The sequence below is a fragment of the Onychostoma macrolepis genome, chromosome 15, assembly GCF_012432095.1.
Source record: "Onychostoma macrolepis isolate SWU-2019 chromosome 15, ASM1243209v1, whole genome shotgun sequence".
Taxonomy (NCBI): domain Eukaryota; kingdom Metazoa; phylum Chordata; class Actinopteri; order Cypriniformes; family Cyprinidae; genus Onychostoma; species Onychostoma macrolepis.
Genome location: NC_081169.1, coordinates 21171598 through 21194671, shown reverse-complemented (window position 1 = coordinate 21194671; position 23074 = coordinate 21171598). Strand labels below are relative to the sequence as shown.

General features: G+C 37.1%; 1 long non-coding RNA gene and 1 pseudogene across 1 annotated transcript; both read right to left on the bottom strand.

Moving 5' to 3' along the window:
- Positions 1–3300: 3300 nt before the first annotated feature.
- On the bottom strand, positions 3301–4576 carry LOC131520557 (uncharacterized). Its single transcript, XR_009266088.1, has 2 exons — positions 4171–4576; positions 3301–4085 (listed from the first exon to the last, which is right to left on the bottom strand). It is a non-coding gene; the product is annotated as an uncharacterized LOC131520557 (long non-coding RNA).
- A 6346-nt stretch (positions 4577–10922) lies between these two features.
- On the bottom strand, positions 10923–11880 carry LOC131554215 (olfactory receptor 1500-like; annotated as a pseudogene).
- Positions 11881–23074: the final 11194 nt, after the last annotated feature.

The window sequence follows — 23074 nt, the reverse complement described above, 5'->3', positions numbered from 1 at the left end:
ACTGTGTATACAATTTCAACTTTTGAAAAATAATTTTAATTTGACCCATAAACATGAAAAAAATTATAATTATAAAAATTCACAAAACACAAGCAAAATGTATAAAATAAATGTATTGTTTATAGGTAGAATGTAATCATTCAGAGGAATGGGGATTGTACCAGTCCTTCCTTATACAGTAGTTTGAATGAAACTAATTCATTATATTAAGTTTTTAACATATTAGTTATTTATAAAAGTAATTTGGTTGCTTAGGACTGCACAATTTAACACACATTAAGCAGCTATAGTCAAAGATTATAAAAAGAAAATAGATTTATTAAATCAACAAATGACAGTATCAATACATACAAAATGACAGTAAAGAGTGATTTGATGTCATTGCTGAATATGTTTTGATTTCTTGTTAGGCAATACAAATGGTGGAAAAAATGGTTAAAAATGCAACAAGTATGTAAAATATCCTTACTCTGCAGTATTTGTTCACAAGCATTATACAACATATTAGATATACAGGTTCATTAAGCATACATATTTGTCTCAGCATGAAGATTCCTTCAGCTGAAGTTGGACTTTTTTCCCTCTCATTCTCTTTGTGAAGACAGCCTTAATTTCCTGAGTTCTCAAACAGTAAATCATTGGGTTAACAACAGGCGGGAGAATACTGCACCACATAACAAGCATAATCCGAACACCTGTAGGTATTTCAGTGGTTATGTCACACATACTGTATGTACAGTACATCTAGGCAAAAAGTAAAGGCATATGATTGAAAGCTGAGGGGTACATGTGAAAAATGTTTTAAATCGGGCCTGAACACTTGACAGTTTGAAAACAGATCTGATGATGGTAATGTATGAAAATATGATGAATATTAGAGGGCCTAAAAGAAAAAACAAGGCTAGAGCATTTCTCCTCAGCTCAGTCTTATCTCCACAGCCAATTTTAACTAATGGATCGGAATCACAGAAACATTGACTTATAACGTTTGTAGTACAAAAGGGAAGTTTTTCAATTTGGTAAGTAAGTAATGGTAAAAATCCTAAAGTAAATAACCAACTTTGACTGTAAACAGAAAGCAAAAGCAAAAACAAAGATGAAATAAATGTCTCTCAACTTTCAGATAAAACATTAAATACATAAATACATATCATATGCAAAGTTCATTCATTCGTAAGGTCATGATATGGGTAGTCAAGCAGAATGGGATTTACATTTCATAAAATCATAAAACAAATTACCAGTGAGTTAAATGAATTCTTTACCCTGCATTGTTTCATATCAATTGCACACTAACCTTAATAGGCTTTATATTTGGAGGGGGTGAAACTCTTCTGTCCAATGCATATGGAGTGAATATTGTGCCAAAATTATACAAACAAATCCAGCGTTTTGTAAATAAACACAATCTGCTTTGCAAAGAAAAACTCGACTTTCAAACAAACGCAAACTGATTTGCAAATACAAAACTCTGTTTGAGAGAAAATGCAGAGGTTTGGACAAATATATGTATTGTGTGTTACAACTGTGAGACTCATTTGCCTTTTTATGAGGAAACTTGGCTTGATTTTCTCACAAATGCAATTGAGCAACTTTCTTTTCCGAAAACAGCAGATGGCGCTGTCGCTCAATTTACGCTATTCTCCCGAGACCCGAAACACCTCTTTACCTTTTCAGACCAATATGAGTGGAGAACAGGTGAGTTTCTGTCTTACTATCTCTATAATTAACCATTTAGATGTTTTCACAAAGCGACCCTACTACAGTGTCAGTGAAATTCACAACAAGTGCTGCAAAGTTGTTAACATGATTGATTAGTTCGAAAATCAGTAGTGACATGGCTAAACATTTAAGTAGGCAGTCTTTCCCTATAAAAAATCCATTCTCTGTACCTCTTATCCTCTGTGGGATCGGATTTAGAATATACATATATAGCCTATATTGATACAATTGTTCAACATTCAAAACAATGCAGGGGTATAACAATATATCATGTCACAATATATTGTAATACTAAAATGCAAATGTATATGGATAGCGACAATATTGTGTTCCAAAAATGAAAGCGTTTTGAATTTTATTTTTACGTTAGGTCAAGTGAGATTTATTGTCATTCTGCAATTAATATAGGGTGAATTCGGGTAATCTGGGACACCTAAACTCCAGTGAGTTTATTTCCTGTTCTAATAAAATTTAGTCAACAGTACTTTTACTATAATTTTAGCATGGATGTCATGTGACTAAAATGGGGGTGATTCATGACAAGGTCAATGACACAGGATTCTGACTAGATTAATGTTAAGGACATAAATCTGTTATAAATAAGACAATGTTCCTAATTGTTGTCAAATTATGTTTGTGATCTATTCAAGCAACACATTTTTTTTTTTTTTTTTTGTCCCACACTATCAAATATGATTGAGAATGTGGGACAGCATGCTTTGGGTAATCTGGGACAGTCTTCAAATGGGGGAAATATGCATTTAGGGACTTTATAAATCTAATGATAAGGGCTAATATATGCCATAATGAGAAATGGGTGTTAATGCTGGAGGGTATAACATTAGCACAAGTTCACAGTAGCTATCAGCTAGCTAAACCAGCTAGCTAGAGAGATGCTACAGAGACAGAATCTGGGAAACGTATTCCAATAGCAAGCAAAGGTATCAGGATGAAATAAACCGTTAATTTCATTTCCCAAATTCCCAGTTAGTTAGTACATACAACGGTTTAAATCACTGAGCAGGAGGGGGATCTGTGTCCAGGCCAGTTCACAATGTTCTGTTCACAAACGTGCACACACACACACACACCTGACACCCCCCACACACAGTCATTAGTCAGATAAAATATGAAAATATCCATGGCCTTTAATTAACTCAATGAAATGTATTACAAAATACAATAGCACCACAGCGTCAGGAAAAGAGATGGCAACAGAAAGAGCGAGGAAGAGAGAGAGGGAAATAAGAGAAATACGAAGAAGCTAAACCAATGGAATGAGAGTAGAATGAAGGGAGCTATTGGTGATATTGTGTTTGGCATGCATAAAGTATGGTGAATATAGGCTTTTTTAGGCATAATACATATGTCCCAGATTACAAAGTGACCTGTCCCAGATTATCAAATTCACCTAATAGGTGTGGCATGTCTCCTCTGGGCATAATATCTACATTATTTCTTCTGGTGTGGTTAGAAAACATCTTAGGGATTTCATAAAAGTCTAATGTGTTGATCTAATGTGTTAGATATGTAACATCATGACCCCAAAGAGGGAAATAATCAGGCAGAAGGCGGTAGTGAAGCCTTAAACATATTTATTCAAAAGAAAATAATATAAACATTAACATGTTAAAAGGATGCTGCAGACCATTAATACAATTACCCACACAGAAAAGTAAATAAAAAGAAAATAAAATAGAAAAAAACAAATAAAACCCGCAGATGGCCACAGGTTACCTAGGTTGTGAAGACAAGAAGGGCATACAAACCAATGTGCTCCCACTGCAACCAAGCTCACGGCAAATCACACTGCAGACCTAAAAGGAAAGGGAAATAAGGTGACCAAACCACCACACCACTGCAATCCACCAGTGAAGGCAACCCCGCAGCCACCGTCAGGTCAAAAAGAAATCTACAACAAAAAAACAAAACATACAATAATATTAACAGTGGGTAATGCAAATAGAACAAGTCAACCCTATAAGATGACTATGATCTATTTAGTCACTTTTTTTGTCTTTGGTGTGACCTCAGTTCTCCCTCAACCAACTCTGGTCCAACATCCAACCAAAAAGGAAAAAAAACACAATCTCAACAATAATTCAACCGAAAATAAACGGTAATCGTGCATCCCTGTAAGGGAAAACACAATCAATTACTAAAAAGAAATATTTTACAATATAAAAGGAAAAGTCACATACCCAAACCATTTTAAAAGAAACTAAACAATCAAGAAAAACATTAAAATAATTAAAAACATTTAAAACTCCCTTTTTAAACCCTATAAATAAAAATAAAGATAATATACCTCTACCATCCGTTATTTTGGGTTATGACACTCGGGTAACCATCCAGCCACAATACTAAAAAACAAACAAAATAACATGATTAATAAAACACGTGTTAAAAACACATGGCCACGCAATCATCGGCTAATAAAACTACTACCTCCTAACGATGCACCGTGTTCAACACTCAACAATGTTCCACTCTTTGACATGTAACTGCACAAACGATCCTTACATTTGGTCTATTGCCACCATGCAACACGTAAACCAGCTTGGATCTGGCGCGACTTCCATTCATAAATCGTCAGCGGAGACCAAAGGGCGGAAATGGAAGAACAGATCTCATCACTTCCTTTTATAGAACTGAAGCTGATGGGATTTGTAGTTCCTGAAACACGCCCCGTTACAGATAGATATCTAAATAAATCGCAGAAGTCAAAATTGCAAAAAATGTCCCAGATTACCCGAATTCACTTTATGTTGAGACATAGCCTAAAGTGGAGAGAAATGTTGTAGCTACCTCTGCAGTAAAAGTTTAAACAAGGATACAACTTGCCAAGGGACAAACCAAGGGTTGTTCCAAATGAAAGGGAGCAACCAGGGGCGCCTGTATCTTCACAGAGTTAAGCCAATGTCATCACTTCAAGGAAGTTTTCATAATCACGTGATTTTGTCATTCGTTTTAAAAATCTGGGGCCATTTATTTTTTCTTTATTATGCAGTTGGCATATTTAAAAAAATAACTTGAAGAATATGTTTGTGAAATGTGCTTCCCCACATAACAGGCTTTATTTAGGCTGTATTTTAAGTAAATTTTGAGATGCACATGATACAAATTTATAATGCATATTTACCGTGCTAGCATAATAGAAATATATATACAGGCATGCAAAAGCTTGGGAACCCTTTGCAATACAACATCTCTTAGGCACTATTAGAGAGCAGGCATGTATTGTTTCTCAGCGGGGAGGCCAACATCGAGTTTGCTGTCAAGGAAAGCTACAGAAGAAACCAGATTCTGCAGGCCATTCTGGATGGGAAGGAAGGAGATTCTCATGGATTTGACAGTGTTGAGATCAAGATGAGGACTGTCAGAAGAAATGGTGTTTTGGTTGTGTGCTTGTGTCAAACCGCTCATCTAAAACATCAGGTGAGCTCTGGGAGAATTTGAAAGGAATTTTCAATAGAAGTTAAGATCATTTTGCAGCATCATGTTGTTCACAACAAAAAATCATTTCAAATTTGTGAGCAAAATTGAGCTTATGTTGAGGCACTTACAATGAAAGTATAACAAGTTTTTGGAGGATTTAAAAGCAGTGAATGTAATGTGAAGCTTATAATTTTATAAAAAGCACTTTTTAATTCTTCTGTTAAACCTTGTGTATTATTTAATTTGTAAAGTTGTCCATGTATTTTTACAGCAATTTTAGAGTTTTACAGTAGTTGTTATGTTGTCCAGGCGCCAAAATTGTAAAATTGGATATAAATTTTGGCAAGGCGATTCTATTTATATAGAGCATTTCGTACATTCAAAGTGTTTTTTATTTTTTTATTTAGGATATATAAAAGAAGAAGAAGAAAAAAAAAACAATATAAAAATTACAAATAAAAATGTATTTTAAAACAGAACAGGAAAACAGGTTAATAAGCAATTTTTTATACACAAAAATCATGTTAAAACACATTGTTTTTGTCCTGTGGCTGTACTTTTGAAATATGAAACATTCAAAACATTAATATTACACAACAGTACTACTAAACTACTAAACACCTTCGATAAACTCAAATCTACAATATCTGAACTATGTTGTCAGTGTTATCTGATAAATCTGCCCGTTCAGTTCATAACGTGTTTTCTCTTTTCAGATGTCAGATGGAAAACCTCTGTATGTGTTCACCAATGTCACATCTGGTCAGTGGCTAGAGCTCTCAATAGAGGGAAATGTGTCTGATGGACAGTGGCATGTTCTTCATCTGCGCAGAAGAGGCTCATACATGACTCTGTTTCTAGATGAACGGCCTGTAGTGAACACCACCAATGGCACCATAACTCACCCCACATTCTTAGTTGAAACCATTTTTCTGGGCTCTGCTGAATCTAAAAGAATCTAAAGATGTCCCAAAGATTATCCAAAACGGGTTAGATAGTCAATGAGATAGTCGATTCCAACTCCAGCCCGCCTGTCTTCCAAACCTTCTGCATTTCTCCAAACCACTGTGTTCTGACTCCATGTCTGAAGGATTCCTGTCTGTCTGAGCCCTGCTGGAATGATAGTGACTGTGGTTCTTCTTCCAAAGATGACTACTGGTGTATCTGTCTGTACAATGTGTCTTCATGTGGATCTTGCTCATCTGACGTCGTCCACAGCGAGGCCTGTTCTCAAACCCAAGAGAGCAAAGTCCCTGTATGGATTGTAGCAGTCATTCTTCCCATTGTTCTCATTCTTCTGATCCTAGTTCTCTGTATTATCCTCAGAAGACAAGACAAACTCTGTGAGGGTGAAAAGAGGAGTCTCTTTTAGTTTATAGTTTAGTTTAGGTCCTCTTGATGAGTGTCCTCAAAAAGTGTCAAATGAAGCCAACAAGCAACCAGATCTGATAAAACCAAGGGATCCTATGCAAGGAGTGGAAAGCTATACTGAGAGTGGGCCTTCTTGTCATGTCTCAGGTTTTGGAGGGAGTGAACTGGAGTACTATGAGATTGACAGCACGTACTCAGATGTGAAGACCCTACAGCTGAAGAAGGAGGATGAACGTGGAGAACAGGTGAATGGCAATCCAATGGCAATCCAATCAATCCATCATGCAACCTCAAACTAATCATAATTCATCTCCTAAAATTCATCAGAGAACATCATGTCAATCCCAACTGTTCTTCAAGAGAAAGCTGGCTCCTGATCTCACAGGCCCTCCACAACATCTCTCAGCAGATGAGGTTGAGAAACTGAAGACCCCACAGGACCACAAGGGGTACTCTAATCAGAATATCAGAGAGTGTCCCATAAAGCCGTGCAGAGACGGGCCAGTAGAGACATCATCAGAGAGTGAAAGTCACTGCTCCTTCACCGGCTCAGAGTTTGACTGTGAGAGAGAACTGTCTCTCATCAGCTCACATGACAAAGATGAACATGATGAGACGTTAAACCGAGGTCCTGACTCTCTGTGGTCATTAAAAATCCCATGACACTCATCGTAAAGAGTAGGGGTGTAACCCCGGTGTCCTGGCCAGATTCCCTCCACTGGCCCCTGTCAATCAAGGCCTCCTAATAATCCCCATCCACTTGATTGGCTCTACGACTCTCTCTCCTCTCCACCTGTAGCTGGTGTGTGGTGAGTGCACTGGCGCCGTTGTCCTGTGGCTGCCGTCGCATCATCCAAGTGGATGCTGCACACTGGTGGTGGTTGAGGAGAGACTCTCACATGATTGTAAAGCGCTTTGGGTGTATAGCAATACACAATAAAAGCGCTATATAAATGCTTCCTTCCTTCCTTCCTTCCAACATCCACCTGAAGGCAAGGACTCATGTGCAGTTTCATTTATCTGATACCTAAATTAAAGATGTTGATAACAATAGGGTGAATACTGGTTTGGCCCTTTAATTATTAAATTCAGAAATAAAAAAAATAAAAATAAAAACGAAAGAAGAATTTATTTTTTTGAAAGTTTAATAACTTTTTCATCTTGTTAATCACAACACTGACCCAAACCAATAGTGGCATCTTGAGGTTTGATCAAATGAAGAAAAAAAAAAAAAACCTTCACCAAACCAAACAACTCTTCTGGAATTTGGGCGCCATCTAGTGGTCATTTAATGTCTCTCCATCACCAGGGCCTTCCGAATGTCAGACTGTGCTTTAGGAAACAAGAAGGCCTTTACTTTCTTACCTTTTGATAACGTTGACTATTCAATTGAAATATTAAGAATTTTTTTTTTTTTTTTTTAAATGTGAATACACAACATTATATTGTGTAATAACAATTATTCAAGATTCAAGATTCAAAAAACGTTATTATCTATCAACCAGTGATAGAAATTGTCTTAGGTAAAAAGGTTCACTGTACACAATACAAAAAAAAAAAAAACACACACAACAACCAACCTCAATTGATCCACAGAAAACACCTCTAAAATAAATAATAACAAGCCTAAGACACAAGATCCTGGCAAAACTGTTTGGCCTTATTCAGAATAGAAATTGCAGTAGGAATAAAATAATTACTATAAGCCTTCCTTCTAGCAAAAAGAGTTCTAAACCGACAACCCGATGGGAGTAGCTGAAAGAAGGAATGCAAAGGATGAGAGGGGTCAGTAACAATAAAAGCTGCTTTCCTCTTTACAGCACAATTATAGCGATATAAAAGTTGAGTCTGTGGGTACCCAATAATTTTAGATGCCTGCCTAATTACTCTTGATAATTTGTCCTTGTTTACAGCTGAAAGAAAGTTAAACGAAGAAACAATATTAAAGGATATAACTGATTCCACAAGTGACCGATACACTGCTTTTAAGATATCCTGCATTACATTAAAGCCCTTTAGCCTTCTCAAAAGTGATAATCATTGTTGAGCTTTCTTATAGACACTATTTACCTGCTGTATAAAAGATAAATGCCTGTCAATCTCAGTGCCCAAATACGTAAAGGCCTCAACCTGCTCCACTACCTGCCCCCCCAGCTTAAGTGGTTCAGACAGAGGATGCTTGGAGTTAAATGGACGAAGCCTCCCACAACACAGCTCTTTAGTCTTACTTATATTTAACTTTCTTGGAACCAGAGAGTCATAGAATCAACAAATTGCCTATATGTAACCAGGGATTGCTCATCTCTCATACAAGCCACTATAAGGCCATGTCATCAGCATATTTCAAAAGTGACATACCACTGATGTCACACTTGATTTCGTTTGCATAGATAGAAAATAAGATAGGCAATAACACACAACCCTGTGGAACCCCCGCATTCACAATAGTACTGTTAGATTTAAAACCACACAGCTAACATGCTGAGGTCTATCTTTTAAAAAGTCCTTAATCCATAGCACAAGGGTTGTATTAACTCGTAGTCTCTGGAGACATTCCAGTAATAAACCAATGTTCACTGTGTTAAAAGCAGATGTGAAATCCATAAATAAAATCCTGACAAGTGAATTTGAAAGGTCTAAGTGTGTAGTCGCTATATCCAAGAGAGTTAAGCTGGCATCCTCAACTCCCCGTTTTGGCTTGTAAGCAAACTGAAACGGATCCAAATACTCGGCTACCTTGGTTGTAAGCTCCCCTGCTACCACCTTCTCCATACATTCACAGAGAATTGAGGTAAGAGCCACAGGTCTAAAATTCTTCATCTCCTTAACATAGGGTTTTTTTTGGGACAGGAATAATGGTTATCTCCTTCCATGCTCTCGGGACATACCCAGTGTTCAAAGACAGCAGGAAAAGCTGAGCCACCATCCCGCCTACTTGGGCCGAACACTCTTTCAATAGGTGGCTCTGAAGCCCATTCGGACCAGGAGCTTTCCTTGGCTGTAATTTGGAGAGGATGGAGACAACCCTTTGTTCCTCCACACTGATTGGTGTGGAGGCATTACTTAAATCAGTCTGATCCCAATTCACTCCAGAATTAATCATATAACCTAGCATAAAATACATTCAGCTGCTCAGCAAAGGAAGTGGGATCTGGACGCTGATCTCGAGTTGAAGCCTAGGCTCTTTCCATCATCATATTAAGGTTCTGCCATGCTGCCTTCATATTTCCTTTAATAAACCTCTCCTCCATCTTATCTTTAAATCGAAGTTTGGTTTTATCTCGCAGTTCCTTTCTCAGATCATTAACACGTCTTTTATCACCCTCCATAAAAGCAATCTTTTTGAGGTTAATACAGTATTGAGCCAATACAGTTGAACTTTGGTTGAGTTTGACTTAGTGACTTAATCATCAATATTTTTATATCTGTATGTAAAACAGTATTTGAGGAGCATAATAATCTTGTTACATTGGCGCCATCTGTTGTCAGATCTTTAACATTTTTTTCTGCTTATGTCCTATTACACTCAGTTCATGACTGATTCTACAGGTTTTATGGAGCTGAACTATGAATTTTTTTAATAATTAAAATGTCAAAGATGAGCTGAATTGTGTTTTTATACTGAATGAAATAACTGTATGTTGTAACTGGGTATTTGTTTGCAGTACATTTTATGCACATGTTAATTCATATCGTATTTTGAAAATGAAGGTCTAGATGCCACACTTTTAACTCTAGCCAAACATTTTTTAATGATAATTTATTTTTGAAAATCAATTTCTGTACAATCTCATAACATTCTTGGCTACAAACAAACAAACAAACAAACAAACAAACAAACAAAAAACTAACAAATAAAACAATAGCAACCTGCTGTTTCTTGACAATAATTTGAGAGTTTTGGAAATATACTATTATACATTTAAACAGAGATCTTCTGATCTGTGTTGAAAATATTATTGGCTATTTAGTGACTTCCTCAGCAAAATCTAAACGGGGAAAAAAAAGCAAAAGCTAGTTATTAATTTGCCCCATAAACATATTAAAAATCGATTAATAATTATACTCACAAGCAAGATAAAAAAACAAATATACCATTTTAATTTGCTATTTACAATTTAAAGGCACCTTGTCATAATTCAGAGGAATTTTTGTTGCTACAATTTAGGACACAATAAGCAGCTATATGATCAAAGAAAAAAAGTAAAAAATGATTTTTGAGATGTCATTGCTAAATATGTTTTTGGTTTCTTATTTGGCAATAAAAATGTTCAATAAATGGTTAAAAATGCAACCAAGTATGTAATATATTCTTACTCTGCTATATTTGATCGCAATAAGCATTATATAACATATTAGATATACATGTTCATTGAGCATGTATCTTTGTCTCAGCGTGATGATGATTTCAGTTGAAGGTTGACTTTTTTCCCTCTCATTCTCTTCATGAAGACGGTCTTGATTTCCTGAGTTCTCAAACAGTAAATCATTGGGTTATCAACAGGCGGGAGAATACTGCACCACATAACAAGCATAATCCGAACACCTGTAGGTATTTCAGTGATTATGTCACATATATGCACAGTATATCTAGGAAAAAAGTAAAGGCATATGATTGAAAGCTGAGGGGTACATGTAGAAAATGTTTTAAATCGGGCCTTAACACGTGAACGTTTGAAAACAGATTTGATGATGGCAATGTATGAAAATATGATGAATATTAGAGGGCCTAAAAGAAAAAAGATACCAACAACTATAGCATTTCTTCTCAGCTCAGTTTTATCTCCGCAGCCAATTTTAACTAATGAACTGAAATCACAGAAACACTGACTTATTACATTCATAGTAAAAGGGACGTTTTTCAGTTTGGTAAGTAAGTAATGGTAAAAATCGTGAAATAAATAACCAACACACTGTGCACGCATATGCAATATGCTGGTTTGTGATAATAGCAGGATATCGAAGAGGGTAGCATACTGCAACAAACCGATCCAGGGTCATTAATACTAAAATAACAGAACTAAGCCCCCCTAAATAATGAGTAAAATACATTTGCATTAAACATAAATGAAATGGTACATAATCATCATTAGCAAGATACTTTGCATTTGTTCTGGGCAGAATGACAGTTCCAAACAAAAGATCACACACTGCAAGATTACAGAAGATCACGTAGGTGGGATTATGAAGGTTTCTCTAATAAACAATAAATGAAATGATTAAAATGTTTCCGCCTGCCAGTATTACATAGACAAAGAGTAAAAAGGTTCCCACAGCCTCATAATACTGTGAATGGAGTCCTGGAAATCCCAGCAGGAAGAATTCAGTGATCTGAGAGGTGACTGCCATTGCTCCAAAATCCTGCAGAGACCACCTGATCTTTGACTATAAACAGAAAAAAAGCAAAAACGATGAAATAAATTTTTCTCAACTTTCAGATATTACGTTAAAGTAATGCAGATCATATGCAAAGTTAATTCAAGGTCGTGATATGGGTAGTCTAGCAGAATGGGGTTTACGTTTCATAAAATTACCTACCTAAAAGCAAAATTATCTATGATTTAAATGAATTCTTTACCCTGCATTGTTTCATATCAATTGCACACTAACCTTAAGTAGGCCTTATATTTGGAGGAAGTGAAACTCTTCTGTCCAGTGCACCTCTATCAGAAATTCATTGACATTGACTTCCCTTGGTCACAAGAGACACGTCACGAGACACGTCATACTGTATGTTTGGTGCTTAGGGCTCTTCAAATACACAGTAATATTTTATTTATGTTACTTTGCTAAATAGACAATGTAAGCATATTTATTTGTGTGCAACGACTCTGACTTTCCATATAACATCAGTGGTGATTTTGGTTATGTTCTCTGTACCTGAAAAACACTTCCAGGGAAATAAAGGCAAATTCCAAATGTCATTTTTGTTCTCTTGAACGCCAAGGGACAACCCAAGTGTTGTTCCAAATGAAAGGGAGCAACCAGGGGCACCTGGTATCTTTACAGAGTTAAGCCAATGCCATCACTTCAAGGAAGTATTCATGACCATGTGATTTTGTCATTCACTTTAAAAACCTGGGGCCATTTATTTTTTCTTTATTATGCATATTACACAAAACTTGAAGAATATGTTTGTGAAATGTGCTTCCCCAGTACTTAACAAGTAAATTTTGTAATACACATGATACAAATTCATAATGCATATTTACCTTAGTTTGCTAGCATATTATTATTTTTATTGGATCAGTAATAAGTGTAGGCCTACGTTAATTCAACATTCCATTTTTGAGACTGCAAATGTATATTCAAGTGTTATTTTGTCAATATTCAGTATTATTCCTATTTCTAATGGGTCGTACTTCAAGCTCACTGATGAGATGTGTGTTTCTGTGTAAATCAGTGGTGGTGCACAGACAAGGCCGTCCTTAGCTGACGCGGGTTAGGGTGCGGGGCCCCCCTCGGTCTGTTCGCGATCGCATACCGGGGGAGGGATCCCCCTCAGTCCGTTCGCCGCGGGGCCCAGTGCGACCGCACCAGTTGCACCGCCCAAAGGACGGCCCTGTGCACAGATATAAAGGTAATCTCAACGGCATGTTTTACCAACGTCTAAACACTTACCATGAAGTGACCTTTTACCTGCCCAGAGACTTTACTTCTGTTGTTTTGGTTGCTGTGTGTATTCCACAGCAAGCAGATGGCTGCCCAGTTAAAATTCATATCCAGGCTCAACAATATAGATTCTTGGGGACTTTATGTTGATATGAGGAAGACCATGCCCAGATTCAAACAGCAGATTAAAGTGGTGACTAGGTTCATTCTTGTCTGTCATGGTAAATCTAAATGTATTACACATATTTAGAGAAATGTTAAGAAATGGTCTGCTGAGGAAATGTTGAGATGTTAATGGACTCCTGAAAGGTCACTGATTGGTCTGTTTTTAAGAAGTCATGCAATGATTTGGATGAGTATACAGAGGTGGTTACCTCATGTATAAACTTTTGTGAGTTGGTAACTTCGAAGTTTGCTATTATAAACAACAATAATAAGCTATGGTTTAATGAGGAAGCTATTAAATATTGTGCAGAGAGGGAAGCACACGGCATTTATGAGTGGGGACAAGAGCGTACAAAATCATCAAAGGTGACTTTGAAAAAGGTGTTAAAAAAGCAAAAGGGAAATTACAAATGTAAGTTGGAAAATAAACTGAAGGTTAAATTACATTTATAATATTTGAAAAAGTCTGGAGCAGATTACAGGCTATAAGGTAAAATCTTCAATCATATACAGTGGGGCAAAAAAGTATTTAGTCAGCCACCAATTGTGCAAGTTCTCCCACTTAAAAAGATGAGAGATGCCTGTAATTTTCATCATAGGTATACCTCAACTATGAGAGACAAAATGAGAAAAAAAAAAATCCAGAAAATCACATTGTAGGATTTTTAAAGAATTAATTGGTAAATTCCTCGGTAAAAAAAGTATTTGGTCACCTACAAACAAGCAAGATTTCTGGCTCTCACAGACCTGTAACTTCTTCTTTAAGAGGCTCCTCTGTCCTCCACTCGTTACCTGTATTAATGGCATCTGTTTGAACTCGTTATCAGTATAAAAGACACCTGTCCACAACCTCAAACAGTCCAACTCCAAACTCCACCATGGCCAAGACCAAAGAGCTGTCAAAGGACACCAGAAACAAAATTGTAGACCTGCACCAGGCTGGGAAGACTGAATCTGCAATAGGTAAGCAGCTTGGTGTGAAGAAATCAACTGTGGGAGCAATTATTAGAAAATGGAAGACATACAAGACCACTGATAATCTCCCTCGATCTGGGGCTCCACGCAAGATCTCACCCCATGCAAGATCTTTGTGAGCAAAAATCCCAGAACCACACGGGGGGACCTAGTGAATGACCTGCAGAGAGCTGGGACCAAAGTAACAAAGGCTACCATCAGTAACACACTGCGCCGCCAGGGACTCAAATCCTGCAGTGCCAGACGTAAAAAATTTTTAAATTTAAGATAAGGACTTTTTAGGAAGGAAATGGATGGACTTTTGTATTGTGTGTTGTTTATGTGGAATGCTTGTGTGCTGCAACCAAATTGCCTTCGGGAAATTAATAAAGATGAACTGAACTGAACTGTGTCCCCCTGCTTAAGCCAGTACATGTCCAGGCCCGTCTGAAGTTTGCTAGAGAGCATTTGGATGATCATATGGTCAGATGAAACCAAAATAGAACTTTTTGGTAAAAACTCAACTTGTCGTGTTTGGAGGAGAAAGAATGCTGAGTTGCATCCAAAGAACACCATACCTACTGTGAAGCATGGGGGTGGAAACATGCTTTGGGGCTGTTTTTTCTGCAAAAGGACCAGGACGACTGATCCGTGTAAACGAAAGAATGAATGGGGCCATGTATCGTGAGATTTTGAGTGAAAACCTCCTTCCATCAGCAAGGGCATTGAAGATGAAACGTGGCTGGGTCTTTCAGCATGACAATGATCCCAAACACACCGCCCGGGCAACGAAGGAGTGGCTTCGTAAGAAGCATTTCAAGGTCCTGGAGTGGCCTAGCCAGTCTCCAGATCTCAACCCCATCGAAAATCTTTGGAGGGAGTTGAAAGTCCGTGTTGCCCAGCGACAGCCCCAAAACATTACTGCTCTAGAGGAGATCTGCATGGAGGAATGGGCCAAAATACCAGCAACAGTGTGTGAAAACCTTGTGAAGACTTACAGAAAACGTTTGACCTCTGTCATTGCCAACAAAGTATAAAGTATATATAAAGCATTTTACAAAGTATTGAGATTAAATTTTGTTATTGACCAAATACTTATTTTCCACCATAATTTGCAAATAAATTCTTTAAAAATCCTACAATGTGATTTTCTGGATTTCTTTTCTTTTTTTCCTCATTTTTGTCTCTCATAGTTGAGGTATACCTATGATTAAAATTACAGGCCTCTCTCATCTTTTTAAGTGGGAGAACTTGCACAATTGGTGGCTGACTAAATACTTTTTTTGCCCCACTGTACTGTATATGATGATATCATATTGCGAATTGAACTTTATGCATTAGTCAATTTGACAACGGGTACGTCAGCCAATGCTGCCCTACTGGCCTTGTTCTATTACTCCTCCATTTAAAACAGAAGAATATGAAATTAAAATGTGCTACGGAGCCAGCAGGGCCTTACTCTATATCATCTGCAACTTTAAAGTGGAGTGTTTACATCTTTGCCCCAGTATTTGCTGATATATTAAACTGATTCTTAAGAATATGCAGAGTCCCAGCATGTTTTAAAGGTATTATTATTATTCCAGTGCCCCCCCAAAAAAAGCTGAATATTAGCTGCTTAGATGGCCTTAACTTTTCTGAAAATCTTTGATTGATTGGTCAGTGTAGAGATCATCTCACAGCACCAAACTGTGCCATGAGTAATTTCATTCATTCATATCTGTTGTTGTTGTTTTTTCTTTTTTTTCGGTGATAGTTCAACATTGAAAATCTTAAAGTAAATGCAATTCTGTTTTTAATAGATTTGGCAGAGCAGCATGTATTGTTTCTCAGCGGGGAGGCCTACATTGAGTTTGCTGTCAAGGAAAGCTACAGAAGAAACCAGATTCTGCAGGCCATTCTGGATGGGAAGGAAGGAGATTCTCAGGGATTTGACAGTGTTGAGATCAAGATGAGGACTGTCAGAAGAAATGGTGTTTTGGTTGTGTGCTGGTGTCAGACCGCTCATCTAAAACATCAGGTGAGCTCTGGGAGAATTTGAAAGGAATATTCAATTCAAGTTAAGCTCATTTGATAGCATGCAGCATCATGTTGTTTATAACAAGAAATCATTTCAACTTTGTGAGCAAAATTGAGCTTATGTTGAGGCACTTACAATGAAAGTATAAGAACAGTTTTTGGAGGATTTAAAAGCAGTGAATGTAATTTGTGAAGCTTATAATTTTATAAAAAGCACTTTATAATTCTTCTGTTAAACCTTGTGTATTATTTAATTTGTAAAGTTGTGCATGCATTTTTACAGCCATTTTAGAGTTTTAGTTGTTAGGTTGTCTAGGTGCCAAAATTGTAACATTGGATATAAACTTTGGCAAGGCGATTCTATTTATATAGAGCATTTTGTACACAATGGTAATTCAAAGTGCTTTATATTAAGGATATATAAAGGATAAAAAAATAATAATAATAGAAAAATTACAAATAAAAATTTATACAATATGTATTTTAAAACAGAACGGGAAAACAGGTTAATAAGCAATTTTTTTCACACTAAACTCATGTTAAAACTGTTTTTGTCCTGTGGCTACACTTTTGAAATATGAAACATCCAAAACATTATGGTTACACGACAGTACTAAACTACTAAACACCTTTGATAAACTCAAATCTACAATATCTGAACTACACTGTCAATGTTATCTGATACCATAAATCTGCCCATTCAGTTCATAACATGTTTTCTCTTGCCTTCTCAGATGTCAGATGGAAAACCTCTGTATGTGTTCACCAATGTCACATCTGGTCAGTGGCTAGAGCTCTCAATAGAGGGAAATGTGTCTGATGGACAGTGGCATGTTCTTCATCTGCGCAGAAGAGGCTCATACATGACTCTGTTTCTGGATGAACGGCCTGTAGTGAACACCACCAATGGCACCATAACTCACCCCACATTCTAGTGGAGACCATTTTCTGGGCTCTGCTCCACTGAAAGAATCTAAAGATGTCCCAAAGATTATCCAAAGTTTAGGTTAGATTGCCTTTGATTTGTTGCTTAGTTGGTTATACAATACTGCAAATTTTATTGTCAAAAGCAGGGTTATTATAGAATAGAATTTGAACATTGGTTATTTTTTTCGTATGTTAGGTGTCAGTGTTGCAAAATGTATAAATTATGAAACAACTCTTTTCATAACCAATTTAGCATTTATTAAAATTTCCAGTGATAACAAAACCTTTATATTTTGTCGGTTATGTTGCTTTTCTTGGTTTTCCAGGTTTCAGAGGATGTGTGGAATACATCAAATTCAATGGCCATCTCCTGTCATACAACGGCTACAATGAGATAGTCGATGCCAACTCCAGCCCGCCTGTCTTCCAAACCTTCTGCGTTTCTCCAAACCACTGTGTTCTGACTCCATGTCTGAAGGATTCCTGTCTGTCTGAGCCCTGCTGGAATGATAGTGACTGTGGTTCTTCTTCCAAAGATGACTACTGGTGTATCTGTCTGTACAATGTGTCTTCATGTGGATCTTGCTCATCTGACGTCGTCCACAGCGAGGCCTGTTCTCAAACCCAAGAGAGCAAAGTCCCTGTATGGATTGTAGCAGTCATTCTTCCCATTGTCCTCATTCTTCTGATCCTAGTTCTCTGTATTATCCTCAGAAGACAAGACAAACTCTGTGATGGCGAAAAGAGGAGTCAAATCTACCTCATGCCACCAAGCAAACCTAGGATAACCTGGGATTTAGTTTAGGTCCTCTTGATGAGTGTCCTCAAAATGTGTCAAAATGAAGCCAGCAAGCAACCAGATCTGATAAAACCAAGGGATCCTATGCAAGGAGTGGAAAGCTATACTGAGAGTGGGCCTTCTTGTCATGTCTCAGGTTTTGGAGGGAGTGAACTGGAGTACTATGAGATTGACAGCACATACTCAGATGTGAAGACCCTACAGCTGAAGAAGGAGGATGAACGTGGAGAACAGGTGAATGGCAATCCAATAGTTTCTCAATCCATCATGCAACCTCAAACTAATCATAATCTATCTCCCAAACTTCATCAGAGAACATCTGGAGGTGATATAAACCAGTGGCAACATCAATCCCATCTGTTCTTCAAGAGAAAGCTGGCTCCTGATCTCACAGGCCCTCCACAACATCTCTCAGCAGACGAGGTTGAGAAACTGAACAACCCACAGAACCACAAGGGGTACTCTAATCAGAATATCACAGAGTGTCCCATAAAGCCGTGCAGAGACGGGCCAGTAGAGACATCATCAGAGAGTGAAAGTCACTGCTCCTTCACCGGCTCAGAGTTTGACTGTGATAGAGAACTGTCTCTCATCAGCTCACATGACAAAGATGAACATCCACCTGAAGGCAAGCACTCATGTGCAGTTTACTTTATCTGATACCTAAATTAAAGATGTTTATAAAAATAGGGTGAATATTGGTTTGTCCCTTTAATTATTAAATTCAGAAATCCAAAACATATAACTAAATAAGAATTTATTTTTTTGAAAGTTTAATAACTTTTTCAGCTCGTTAATCACAACACTGACCCAAACCAATAGTGACATCTTGAGGTTTGATCAAATGAAGAAGAAAAAAATACATTTACTACACCAAACAACTCTTCTGGAGTTTGGGCGCCATCTAGTGGCCATTTAATGTCTTTGTTAGCTTTTGATACGGTTGACTATTCAATTGAAATATTAAGAAATTAATTTTGTTAAATGTGAATACACAACATTATATTGTGCTATAACAGTTATTAAGTCAATACAGTTGAACTTTGGTTGAGTTTTATCCCCCCCCCCCCCCCATCATCAATAATCATCAATATTTTTATATCTGTATGTAAAACAGTATTTGAGGAGCATAATAATCTTGTTACATTGGCGCCATCTGTTGTCAGATCTTTAGCATTTTTTTCTGCTTATGTCCTATTACACTCGGTTCATGACTGATTCTACAGGTTTTATGGAGCTGAACTATGATTTTTTTAATAATTAAAATGTCAAAGATGAGCTGAATTGTGTTTTTATACTGAATGAAATGTTGTATGTTGTAGCTGGGTATTAGTTTGCAATACATTTGATGTACATGCTAATTCATACAGTATTTTGAAAATGTTAATGTTAATTTATTTTTGAAAATCAATTTCTGTACAATCTCATAACATTGGCTGCAAAACAAAACAAACAAAACAAAACAAACAAAAACAATGGCAACCTGCTGTTTCTTGACAATACTTTGAGAGTTTTGGAAATATACTATTATACATTTAAACAGAGATCTTCTGATCTGTGTTGAAAATATTATTAGTTATTTAGTGACGTCCTCAGCAAAATCTAAAACAGCAAAATGCTTGAAAAATAAATAAATAAATAAATAAAATAATATATATATATATATATATATATATATATATATATATATATATATAATCACATTTTTCCAAACATGGTAAAATTAACAAGACATGTAAAATTCCAGCTTTTATTTTTAAAGCAGAACATTTTGGACTGACAACATTTTGTGTCTGCTAAAATAAAAATGCATGAGAAATGGTTATTAATTTTCCCCTTAAACATATAAAAAATAGATTAATAATTATACTCACAAGCAAGATAAAAAAAATATATATATAATTTTAATGTGCTATTTACATTTTAAAGGCACATTGTAATAATTCAGAGGAATTTTTATTTCTATAATTTAGGACACAGTATTTTCTTTTCTATTTTTTTTCTTTTTTAAGAAAATTTATTTATTTAATCAACAGATGACTATTAATGAATAGAGTATGATGTTTTTGGAAAAGTGACTGTAAAGAGTGATTTTTGAAATGTCATGGCTAAATATGTTTTTGGTTATGTTTTTTATTAGGCAATAAAAATGGTCAATAAATGGTTAAATATGCAACAAAGTATGTAATGTATCCTTACTCTGCAACAATTTTGTTATTGACCAAATACTTATTTTCCACCATAATTTGCAAATTAATTCTTTAAAAATCCTACAATGTGATTTTCTGGATTTTTTTTTTTCTCATTTTGTCTCTCATAGTTGAGGTATACCTATGATGAAAATTAAAGGCCTCTCTCATCTTTTTAAGTGGGAGAACTTGCACAATTGGCTGACTAAATACTTTTTTGCCCCACTGTATAACATATAGATATACATGTTCATTGAGCATGTATCTTTGTCTCAGCGTGATGATGATTTCAGTTGAAGGTTGACTTTTTTCCCTCTCATTCTCTTCATGAAGACCGTCTTGATTTCCTGAGTTCTCAAACAGTAAATCATTGGGTTAACAACAGGCGTGAAAATACTGCACCACATAACAAGCATAATCCAAACACCTGTAGGTATTTCAGTGGTTGCATCACATATACAGGTGCTGGTGATATAATTAGAATATCATCAAAAAGTGAAACTTGTATATTATATTCATTCATTACACACAGACTGATATATTTCAAATGTTTATTTCTTTTAATTTTGATGATTCTCAAACAGTAAATCATGGATTGTGTGCCTCTCAGTATCTGGTGTGACCACCATTTGCCTCACGCAGTGCAACACATCTCCTTCGCATAGAGTTGATCAGGTTGTCGATTGTGGCCTGTGAAATGTTGGTCCACTCCTCTTCAATGGCTGTGCGAAGTTGCTGGATATTGGCAGGAACGGGAACACGCTGTCGTATACGCCGATCCAGAGCATCTCAAACATGCTCAATGGGTGACATGTCCAGTGAGTATGCTGGCCATGCAAGAACTGGGATGTTTTCAGCTTCCAGGAATTGTGTACAGATCCTTGCAACATGGGGCCGTGCATTATCATGCTGCAACATGAGGTGATGGTCTTGGATGAATGGCACAACAATGGGCCTCAGGATCTCGTCATGGTATCTCTGTGCATTCAAAATGCCATCAATAAAATGTGTTCGTTGTCCATAACATACGATTGCCCATACCATAACACCACCGCCACCGTGGGCCACTCGATCCACAACATTGACATCAACAAACCGCTCACCCGCACGAAGCCATACACGCTGTCTGCCACAGTGCTGTACAATGCTGTACAGTGAAAACCAGGATTCATCGGTGAAGAGAACACCTCTCCAAAGTGCCAGACGCCATCGAATGTGAGCATCTGCCCACTCAAGTCGGTTACGATGACGAACTGCAGTCAGGGCGAGACCCCGGTGAGGACGACGAGCATGCAGATGAGCTTCCCTGAGATGGTTTCTGACAGTTTGTGCAGAAATTCTTTGGTTATGCAAACCGATTGTTGCGGCAGCTGTCCGGGTGGCTGGTCTCAGACGATCTTGGAGGTGAAGATGCTGGATGTGGAGGTCCTGGGCTGGTGTGGTTACATGTGGTCTGCGGTTGTGAGGCTGGTTGGATGTACTGCCAAATTCTCTGAAATGCCTTTGGAGACGGCTTATGGTAGAGAAATGAACATTCAATTCACGGGCAACAGCTCTGGTGGACATTCCTGCAGTCAGCATGCCAATTGCACGCTCCCTCAAAACTTGCGACATCTGTGGCATTGTGCTGTGTGATAAAACTGCACATTTTAGAGTGGCCTTTTATTGTGGTCAGCCTAAGGCACACCTGTACAATAATCATGCTGTCTAATCAGCATCTTGATATGCCACATCTGTGAGGTGGATGGAGTATCTCGGCAAAGGAGAAGTGCTCACTAACACAGATTTAGACAGATTTGTGAACAATATTAGAAAGAAATAGGCCTTTTTTTGTACATAGAAAAAGTTCAGCTCATGAAAAATGGGGGAAAAAACAAAAGTGTTGCGTTTATAATTTTGTTCAGTGTATACAGTGGGGCAAAAAAGTATTTAGTCAGCCACCAATTGTGCAAGTTCTCCCACTTAAAAAGGCCTGTAATTTTCATCAAAGGTATACCTCAACTATCAGAGACAAAATGAGAAAAAAAAATCCAGAAAATCACATTGTAGGATTTTTAAAGAATTAATTGGTAAATTCCTCGGTAAAATAAACAAGCAAGACTTCTGGCTCTCACAGACCTGTAACTTATTCTTTAAGAGGCTCCTTTGTCCTCCACGCGTTACCTGTATTAATGGCATCTGTTTGAACTTGTTATCAGTATAAAAGACACCTGTCCACAACCTCAAACAGTCCAACTCCAAACTCCACCATGGCCAAGACCAAAGAGCTGTCAAAGGACACCAGAAACAAAATTGTAGACCTGCACCAGGCTGGGAAGACTGAATCTGCAATAGGTAAGCAGCTTGATGTGAAGAAATCAACTGTGGGAGCAATTATTAGAAAATGGAAGACATACAAGACCACTGATAATCTCCCTCGATCTGGGGCTCCACGCAAGATCTCACCCCGTGGGGTCAAAATGATCACAAGAACTGTGAGCAAAAATCTTTGGAGGGAGTTGAAAGTCCGTGTTGCCCAGCGACAGCCCCAAAACATTACTGCTCTAGAGGAGATCTGCATGGAGGAATGGGCCAAAATACCAGCAACAGTGTGTGAGAACCTTGTGAAGACTTACAGAAAACGTTTGACCTCTGTCATTGCCAACAAAGTATAAAGTATATATAAAGTATAACAAAGTATTGAGATGAAATTTTGTTATTGACCAAATACTTATTTTCCACCATAATTTGCAAATAAATTCTTTAAAAATCCTACAATGTGATTTTCTGGATTTTTTTTCTTCTCATTTTGTCTCTCATAGTTGAGGTATACCTATGATGAAAATTACAGGCCTCTCTCATCTTTTTAAGTGGGAGAACTTGCACAATTGGTGGCTGA